Consider the following 10,749-nt stretch of genomic DNA (forward strand, 5'->3'; position numbering starts at 1 on the left):
AAAAAATACTTTTCATCCTAGTCATCTAAATTCATTCCTTGCCCTTTGTCAGTGCAAGTGAATAAATCAAAAATAGGTATAGTATAACAAAAGTCTCTAGTTCTAGGTATGAAAAAGTGACTAAATCTAAAATAGGGATAAGAAAGGTCTTTAAATCAAATAGGTATAAAAAAAAGTGAATAAATCAAAAGTAGGGATAAGAAAGATCTCTAAATCAAATAAGGTATAAAAAGGTGAATAAATCAAAATAGGGATAACAAAGTTCTAAATCAAAATAGGTATAAAAAGTGAATAAATCAGAAATAGGGTTAACATTAAGGTCTGTAAATCAAAAATAGGTATGAAAAAGTGAGTAAATCAAAAATAAGGTTAACATTAAGGTCAGATAAAAAAAATAGGTATAAAAAGTGAATAAATCATAAATAGGTATAACTAGAGGTCTCTAAATCAAAAATAGGTATGAAAAATCAAATAGGTATAAAAAAATAAATCAAATAGGTATAAAATAGTGAATAAATCAAAAGTAGGGATAAGAAAGATCTCTAAATCAAATAAGGTATAAAAGGTGAATAAATCAAAATAGGGATAACAAAGGTCTAAATCAAAATAGGTATAAAAAGTGAATAAATCAGAAATAGGGTTAACATTAGGTCTGTAAATCAAAAATAGGTAAAAAAAGTGAATAAATCAAAAATAGGTATAACAAAGGTCTCTAAATAAAAAAAAAAAGGGTATAAAAAGTGAATAAATCAAAAATAGGGATGGCAAAGGTCTCTAAATCAAAAATAGGTATAAAAAAAGTGAATAAATTAAAAATAGGGATAAGAAAGGTCTCTAAAACAAAAATAGGTATGAAATAGGGAATAAATCTAAAATAGGGATAAGAAAGGTCTTTAAATCAAATAGGTATAAAATAGTAAATAAATCAAAAGTAGGGATAAGAAAGATCTCTAAATCAAATAGGTATAAAAAGTGAATAAATCAAAATAGGGATTACAAAGGTCTTTAAATCAAATAGGTATAAAATAGTGAATAAATCTAAAATAGGGATAAAAAAAGGTCTCTAAAACAAAAAATAGGTATAACAAAAGTCTCTATTTCTAGGTATGAAAAAGTGACTAAATCTAAAATAGGGATAAGAAAGGTCTTTAAATCAAATAGGTATAAAATAGTGAATAAATCAAAAGTAGGGAAAGATCTCTAAATCAAATAAGGTATAAAAAGTGAATAAATCAAAATAGGGATTACAAAGGTCTTTAAATCAAATAGGTATAAAATAGTGAATAAATCTAAAATAGGGATAAGAAAGATCTCTAAATCAAATAAGGTATAAAAAGTGAATAAATCAAAATAGGGATTACAAAGGTCTTTAAATCAAATAGGTATAAAATAGTGAATAAATCTAAAATAGGGATAAAAAAGGTCTCTAAATCAAAAATAGGTATGAACAAGTGAATAAATCAAAAATAGGTACCGTATAACAAAAGTCTCTACTTCTAGGTATGAAAAAGTGACTAAATCTAAAATAGGGATAAGAAAGGTCTTTAAATCAAATAGGTATAAAATAGTGAATAAATCAAAAGTAGGGATAAGAAAGATCTCTAAATCAAATAAGGTATAAAAAAAGTGAATAAATCAAAATAGGGATAACAAAGGTCTAAATCAAAATAGGTATAAAACGTGAATAAAATCAAAAATAGAGCTAACAAAGGGTTTTAAATCAGAAATAGGTATGAAAAGTGAATAATTAAGAAATAGGTTAACAAAGGTCTCCAAGTCGAAAATAGGTATAAAAAAGTGAATAAATCAAAAATAGGTATAATAAAGATCTCTAAATCAAAAATAGGTATGAAAAAGTGAGTAAATCAAAAATAAGGTTAACATTAAGGTCAGATCAAAAATAGGTATAAAAAGTGAATAAACCATAAATAGGTATAACAGAGGTCTCTAAATCAAAAATTGGTATGAAAAAGTGAATAAACAAAAATAGGGATAAAGAAAAGTCGAAATCAAAAATAGTATAAAAAAGTCAGTAAATCAAAAATAGGGATGACAAAGGTCTAAATCAAAAATAGGTGTAAAAAGTGAATAATAAAAAAAAGGTTAACAAAGGTCTGTAAATTTAGGTATAAAAAAGTGAATACATCTAAAATAGGGATAAGAAAGGTCTCTAAAGAAAAATATGTATAAAAAGTAAATAAATCAAAAATAGGGATAAGAAAGGTCTTTAAATCAAAAATAGGTATAAAAAGTGAATAATCAAAAATAGGGATGACAAAGGTCTCTGAATCAAAAATGGGTATAAAAAAGTCAATAAATCAAAAATAGTAATAACAAAGGTCTCTAAATCAAAAACAGGTATCAAAAGGGGAATAAATCAAAAATAGGGATAAGACAGATCTCTAAATCAAAAATGGGTATTAAAAAAGTCAATAGATCAAAAATAGGAATAACAAAAGTCTCTAAATCAAAAATAGGTTTAAAAAAAGTGAATAAATCAAAAAATAGACCTAACAAAGGTCTCTGAAACAAAAATAGATATGAAAAAGTGAATGAATCAAAAATAGGGACAAGACATTTAAATCAAAAATGGGTATAGAAAGAGTCAAATCAAAAATAAGTTTAAAAAAGTAAATAAATCAAAAATAGGGATAAAAAAGGTCGAATGAAATAGGTATACAAAAATGAATAAATTAAAAATAGGGATAAGAAAGGTCTTTAAAACAAAAATAAATCAAAAGTATAAAAAAGTGAATAAATCAAAAATAGGTATAACAAAGGTCTCTAAATCAAAAATGGGTATGAAAAAGTGAATAAATCAACAATAGGGATAACGAAGATCTTGCATCATTGTCCTATGACGAGTTCATATCCTGGGCACTTATCTAATTCAATTCAATGTCTCCTTTTATATTTTTCTGCATCATTTGACAATGCAGAACAACCACCTTTCTACAACCTGATTCTTATTTTAAGCAGCGAATAGGCTTCAAATTTCAGTATCATTATGAGTAACCGTTTGGCTGTCATTTTTACTTCCATTCTGAGAACCATGTACATTGTGGGCTAAAATTTGACTGCCAGTTTAGTGACATTTTCAGTACAGTACCACAAAAACAAGGTTTTTTAAAGTTGCACAAACACCAAATTGTTTATACTCCACTGAAAAAGTATCCAAAAACACTTAAAACAAAAGGCATTTTTTAAAGACACTAAAGCTAAATTAAAAAAATAAAGCAGTGGATATATAGAAAATTTGTTCTGTTTATTTTGATACCTCATCCTCTTTGCACCGTATTTTTCTGAGGCCTGAGAGTATATCAGACACACAAAATTGAATTCTGAATACGAGGACGATATCAAATAATTCAGATTTTATGAAATTCGCAATATAATGCTAATTTTATGGCGAATTATTAAAAACTGATATTTTTATGTTTTGAAAAAAATGTATATAATCAATATGAAAGGACAAAATATTCACATCATACGGCTTTTCCTCCCAGCTACATACATATCATTAGATTTATACAATTTACTTCGAAGACTGTTAAATGTCAAAAATGTCAATTTTTAACAATTTGCCATAAAATTTGTATTATATCGCAAGTTTCAAAAAATCACAATTATTTGATATCGGAAGGACATTCCTCGTATTCAGAATGCAAATTGGTGTTTAAGATGTGCTCTCAGCTCCCACAAAAAATATGTGAAAACGTCGCTATCCGAGCCCTTAACCAAAATGTTTACCCAATTGTTAACCCTTGGCCTTTGATTTCTTTGTTGATTTGTCTCAAATGCTTTGACCAAAGCCAGTAATACAGACTGAAGCTCACTTGACCATCAATCTCTCATATTGAGAGTCTGTACTATCCTTAGGGGTCATTGTTATATGCACGTTTGCTTCTCATATCAAAACCACTCGAGCAATATAGGTCAAAACTTGAAAACATATTGTTTTAATGATATCCATCTATAAAGATAGAAAACACAATATGAATTCCAAGATCCAATCTGTTCAGCCACCAAAGATCATTCCTTCCATCCTCAGCTTAGTTATGTAATGCTCTACCTGGTTCAATTAACTCCAACCAGAATCGGCTAAGCTTCAAGCGCGCTAACCCATACAGCCCTATGGCACTGATAACAGCTGTTAATGCCTTGAATAGTTCAGACATTAAAAAATATCTGACCACCCCTTTAAATACATCAAAAGCAAAATAAATACAAAAGTATGTTCCTCTTTTCTATCTTCCTCTCTGTGCAATAAACTACGTTTACCAGGCACAATTTCAAAAGGTTTTTTAGGTCGTCCGAAGGAAAAGACCTTATGGCATCACTAGTCGTGTCTGTGTCATTATGTTTGTGTGTGTCCGTCAACAATTTGCTATTGCAACCATTATTATGTTTTGGTGGATCCAAGTGTGTGAAAATATTGGATCCAAAACATAATGATAAAATTCGATGCTTTACGCCCAATACTGTGAGTTTTAAAGTATTGGACGAGATGTAATTTTAAACTCATTTCAGTTCAAAATTGACACAAAAAGTAGAATTTTTTGTAATTTTAGGTGTTTACTGGTTGTATCAATTTTGATGATACAAACATCCAAACTATAATACTAATAATAGTGTATATTTTATATCAAATACCTTCAAGTTACTTTATTAAGTAAACACATTGGTTAACAAACAAAAAAGCCCAAGCAACCGACCCTACCTGATTGGCCCGTATATTTTTCTTTTGGTCACCTTAACATGTTATCCAATGTGTAAAAGACCATCACCATCCCCATCACAAATATGTGTTGTAATGTTAAATACATACTTACCATGTAAATTATGTTATATGTAAACTTGGAAACTATTTTATGCCATTAGGCTAGCAATTTATATACTGATTAAGAAGGTTATCCAATGTGTGAAAAGACAACCTTACTATCTATACTATGTACATTATGTAACTTTAAGAAGTTTTTATGCCATTAGGCTAGTCATATACATCTGATTTAAAAGAATATTATTCAATGTGTAGAAAAACAACCTTTTAACTACCATCTACATTGTATTATGTAATTATTTTTTGAAAAGTTTTTATACTATTAGGCTAGTCATTATATGTAATTAAAATCAAACTTAACCAATGTGTGCAAAAACAATTACACCATCTAGATTATGTTATATAATGTTAGGAAATGACATTAGGCTATAGTCATTTACATCTTATTTAAAACAAAATTAGCCAATGTATGGGAAAAAGCCTTACCATCTAAATATGTTATGTAATATTGAGAAGTCTTATATCATAAGGCACCCCCCCCCCCAAAAAACGTTTCTCATTATAAATAGCAATATCTCTTTGGCCTATTTGTCGCGACTCTACAGTGATACTTCCATTTATGGATATTTCTGCGTTGCTTATTTCCTGTTTCACGTGACAGCTGTTATATCTGAATTTGGAATCTGTAGCCGCATCTTCCGGCACATTCATTATCTTGTTGCAAGTTGCTCGCTTACATTTGATTAATGTCAGCTGAGATGATATTACCCGCACTAATATAAAGACAATTGTAAAATATTGATTCTAATGTACAGTCCCAAAATTTAAAAAAAACACAAACAAACAAAATAAAACAATAATGGAAGTAATAACAAGACACCTAGTGCTATATTATGTGTTTAACTACTTATTCTTAATAATCTTAATGCAATTACAAAGATTTAGTACCAAGATACACTGTAATTTGAAAATAGACCCTTGTAAAAATGCCCGAAATGGCCGATACACAGTATTTTAGGGGTATTCATGTCACGAAGTACCATATTCGGTTGAGTTTAAAACAATAATGAATGAAAATACAAGATTTTTTGTTTGTTATTTGTATGTTTAAGCAGTTAATGTTAATGCAATTACAAAGTTTTGAGCATCATGATAATCTCTTTTTTAAAACTACTGGCCCTCATAATTGCTCAAAAAGGCAGACGAGTAGTATTTTAGCAGTACGTGTGGCACGAATTGCCAGTTTTGGTCTGTTTTATATTAACAATGGAAGTAAATCCAAGACATCTTTTGCTATTTGTATGTTAAACTAGTTATTGTTGATGCAATTACAAAGACTGAGTATCAAGAAACACTTTATTTTGAAAATACACCTTTGTAAACTTTGAGGGCTCTTGAGCTACCTCTAAATCATATTCAATATTTTTTTCATCCAGGATGGTATTTCAAACTTTTGAAAAATAAAAACCCCCCTAATGTGCATCTTCCTTTTTAGCTTCTTTTAGACCAAAATTAATCCCACTTTGATCTAATTTACATGTAGCATTAAAATTGCAAATTATTGTGCGCATTACACAAATTAGTCCCTAAAGCATCCTCTCCAAACAAAAAATCTGGTGTCGTATATGCAATATCAATAATATGTATAAAAATGATAAATGTTTGACATTTAAGAAAAGACATGTATAAACAGAGAAGATGAGAAGTATATTATTTATGGGTCATAGTAGAAAAAAATTAGATTAGAAGACTATAAGAATAAGTAGTTGTTAGCCTTTCTGATAATATACTAAATGTTATTTAACTATTTGATAACATCATTAGACCATATAAGGCAATAGAACAATAGCTTAATGTCATAAAAATGTGTATTTGTATACAAAATAAAATGTATATTTCTAGTTCAAAATATCTTTGGTTAGTCAGTCAAAATCAAGAAAAATCGTTCAATGATCAAATAGGCGATTGTTAGAGATCTTTATTATACCTAATTTTAATATTTGTACTATATTTTTTATATCTTAAATTGTTTTATTTCTATTTTAATTGTTAATAATAATGAATCAATGTATGAATGATCAATAAATGTTGCCAATTATATCTGTCAAATTGGAAGTATTTACTTTTCAGTTGTTTCTATCTGGTGAAAACACAGTATTCAACAAATATTTGTTCATGTAGCACCCTTTTTATAAAAACGTTCATACTTTGACATATCTATACTACTAAAATATTTGGGACATGGGTAGGTGCTGGGAAAAACATGTTGACCGACTTTTTACAATTTCTTTATTTTAAGTGCTACGAGAGTGCAACCTACATTAAATTAAAACTTGTGACTTGGACTTTCATATTTACACATTTTCCGGGCGACTTTTTACAATATCTTTATTTTAAGGCCTCAGCAAAATAAGGACTGTAAGTTTGGGTACACCGATAACATGCGGGTATAGCCGTATTTGTGTACAAATATATAGCCTTCTAGTTCTCCTTCTTCTTCTCCTCCTCCTTCTCCTTCTCCATCAAACACATCATTCTGTCAAGGCTAGCGCTAAAACTACAAAGGCCCTGGGGCCCATATGTGGTACACTTATGGGCCCTACCCCGTAGAAGTGCCTTTTGCCCATCTTGGCCCCAGAGGTCAAAGGTCACGGGCCCCAGGGGCCCAAATGTGAAAATACAAAGCACGCCGTTTCTCATCAAATGAAGCAGCCTCAGGGCCCTGAGTTGGTACACTGATAGCCCTTGGGGCACTCTATATTTACAAATATACAAGAGCCCCATATGTTATATATTATGGGCCCCAGGGGCCCAAATGTTACAATATGGTGCAACAGATTGACAAGCCTAGCTCTAAAAGTACAAGATCACTAGGGCTCATACATGGCATATGTATGGGCCCTAAGTTGTAGATGTGCCTTTTGCCCGTTTTGGCCCCAGATGTACAAGGCTAGAGGCCCCAGGGGCCCAAATGTTAAAACAAAGGGCCGGCCGTTTCTCAGCAAATAAAGTAGCTACAGGGCTCAGATTTGGTACACAGATAGGTTTTTAGTATTATATTGTCATATGTACATATGTACCCCATATGTCACATAATATGGGCCCCTGGGCCCAAATGCTAAAACATAGGGCCGGTCGTTACTCTGTAAATAGAGCAGCTTTAGGGCTCAGAGTTAGTACACAGATTGCACCTGAAAATCACATTGTTATATCACATAATATTGGCCCCAGGGCCCCAAACGCTAAAACATAGGGCCGGCCGTTACTCAGTAAATAAAGTAGCTACAGTGGCCAGCTTGAGTCTACTGATAGCACTAGAGAATTATACTTCAACATAATTATGTACATGGGCCTCATAAGTCAAATATTATGGGCCCCATGGCCCCAAATGTTAAAATAAAGGGCGGGCCGTTTCTCATCAAAGAAAGCAGCTTCCGGGCTCAGAATATGTACACAGAATTATACTGTTACTAACACCCACACACTCATCCACCCCACACACGTAGGACTAAACAGACAGATCGTATTATATCATAATTGGAAATACCAGCGTGAAGCGTTAAGGCTGTTCCAGTTAAATTACATACCCATTGGCTGTTCCATTTAATTTACATACTCCCTCTGAAATGGCCTCAAAAAAGGCTGTTCCGTATAATTTACATACTCCCTCTGAAATGGCTGTTCCATTTAATTTACATACTCCCTCTTGAATAGTTTCCCCCTAATCATATTGCATAGCCTCACTGTGAGTAAGAGATACTGACAACAGCAACCTATAGAGAGTAAGAGAGACAACTCCCTGGGAGGGACTTTTTACAATTTCTTTATTTTAAGTGCTACGACAGTGCAACCTACATTCAATTAAAGCTTGTGACTTTGACTTTCACTTTTTACACATTTTCTGCCAATTGGGCGACTTTTTACAATTTCTTTATTTTAAGTCCTCAGCAAATAAGGACTGTAAGTTTGGGTACACCGATAACATGCGGGTATAGCCGTATTTGTGTACAAATATATAGCCTTCTAGTTATACCCGCATGCGAAGCATGAACGGGTATATTGTTATCCTTTGGTTTCTTCTCCTTCTTCTCCTTCTCCATCAAACACATCATTCTGTCAAGGCTAGTGCAAAAACTACAAAGGCCCTGGGGCCCATATGTGGTACACTTATGGGCCCTACCCCGTAGAAGTGCCTTTTGCCCATCTTGGCCCCAGGGGTCAAAGGTCACGGGCCTCAGGGGCCCAAATGTGAAAATACAAAGCACGCCGTTTCTCATCAAATGAAGCAGCCTCAGGGCCCTCAGTTGGTACACTGATAGCCCTAGGGGCACTCTATATTTACAAATATACAAGAGCCCCATATGATATATATTATTATGGGCCCTAGGGGCCCAAATGTTACAATATGGTGCAACAGATTGACAAGCCTAGCTCTAAAAGTACAAGATCACTAGGGCTCATACATGGCATATGTATGGGCCCTAAGTTGTAGATGTGCCTTTTGCCCGTTTTGGCCCCAGATTTACAAGGCTAGGGCCCCAGGGGCCAAAATGTTAAAACAAAGGGCCGGCCGTTTCTCAGCAAATAAAGTAGCTACAGGGTTCAGATTTGGTACACAGGTAGGTCTTTAGTATTATATTGTCAAATGTATGTATAAACCCCATACGTCACATAATATGGGCCCCAAGGCCCCAAACGCTAAAACATATGGTTGGCCGTTACTCAGTAAATAAAGCAGCTACAATGCCCAGCTTGAGTTTACTGATAGCACTTGAGAATTATACTTCAACATTATGTACATGAGCCTCATAAGTAAAAAAATATGGGCCCCAGGGCCCCACATGTTAAAACAAAGGGCCGGCCGTTTCTCATCAATTAAAGCAGCTTTAGGGCTCAGAGTTTGTACACAGATTGCACCTGAGAATTACATTGTTATATGTACATATGAGCCACATATACCACATAATATGGGCCCCAGGGCCCCAAATGCTAAAACATAGGGCCAGCCATTACTCAGTAAATAAAGCAGCTACATGGTTCAGATTTGGTACACAGATAGGTCTTTAGTATTATATTGTCATATGTATATATAATCCCCATATGTCACATAATATGGGCCCCAGGGCCCCAAACGCTAAAACATAGGGCCGGCCGTTACTCAGTAAATAAAGCAGCTACAATGCCCAGCTTGAGTCTACTGATAGCACTTGAGAATCATACTTTAACATATGTACATGAGCCCCATAAGTCATATATATTGGGCCCCAGGGCCCCAAATGTTAAAACAAAGGGCCGGCTGTTTCTCATCAAAGAAAGCAGCTTCTGTGCTCAGAATATGTACACAGATAGCACCTGAGAAGTATATTGTTACTAACACCCACACACCCACCCACCCCACACACGTAGGACTAAACAGACAGATCGTATTATCATAATTGGAAATACCAGCGTGAAGCGTTAAGGCTGTTCCAGTTAAATTACATACCCATTGGCTGTTCCATTTAATTTACATACTCCCTCTGAAATGTCCCCAAAAAAGGCTGTTCCGTTTAATTTACATACTCCCTCTGAAATTGGCTGTTCCATTTAATTTACATACTCCCTCTGGAATAGTTTCCCCCTAATCATTTTGCATAGCCTCACTGTGAGTAAGAGAGACTGACAACAGCAACCTATGGAGAGTAAGAGAGACGACTCCCCTGGGAGGTGACTTTTTACTTTATTTTTAATGCTACGACAGTGCAACCTACATTCAATTAAAGCTTGTGACTTGGACTTTTACTTTTTACACATTTTCTGCCCAATTGGGCGACTTTTTACAATTTCTTTATTTTAAGTCCTCAGCAAATAAGGACTGTAAGTTTGGGTACACCGACAACATGCGGGTATAGCCGTATTTGTGTACAAATATATAGCCTTCTAGTTCTCCTTCTCCTCCTTCTCCTCCATCAAACACCTCATTCTGTCAA

The sequence above is a fragment of the Amphiura filiformis genome, unplaced genomic scaffold (genome assembly GCF_039555335.1).
Source record: "Amphiura filiformis unplaced genomic scaffold, Afil_fr2py scaffold_136, whole genome shotgun sequence".
Classification (NCBI taxonomy): Eukaryota; Metazoa; Echinodermata; class Ophiuroidea; order Amphilepidida; family Amphiuridae; genus Amphiura; species Amphiura filiformis.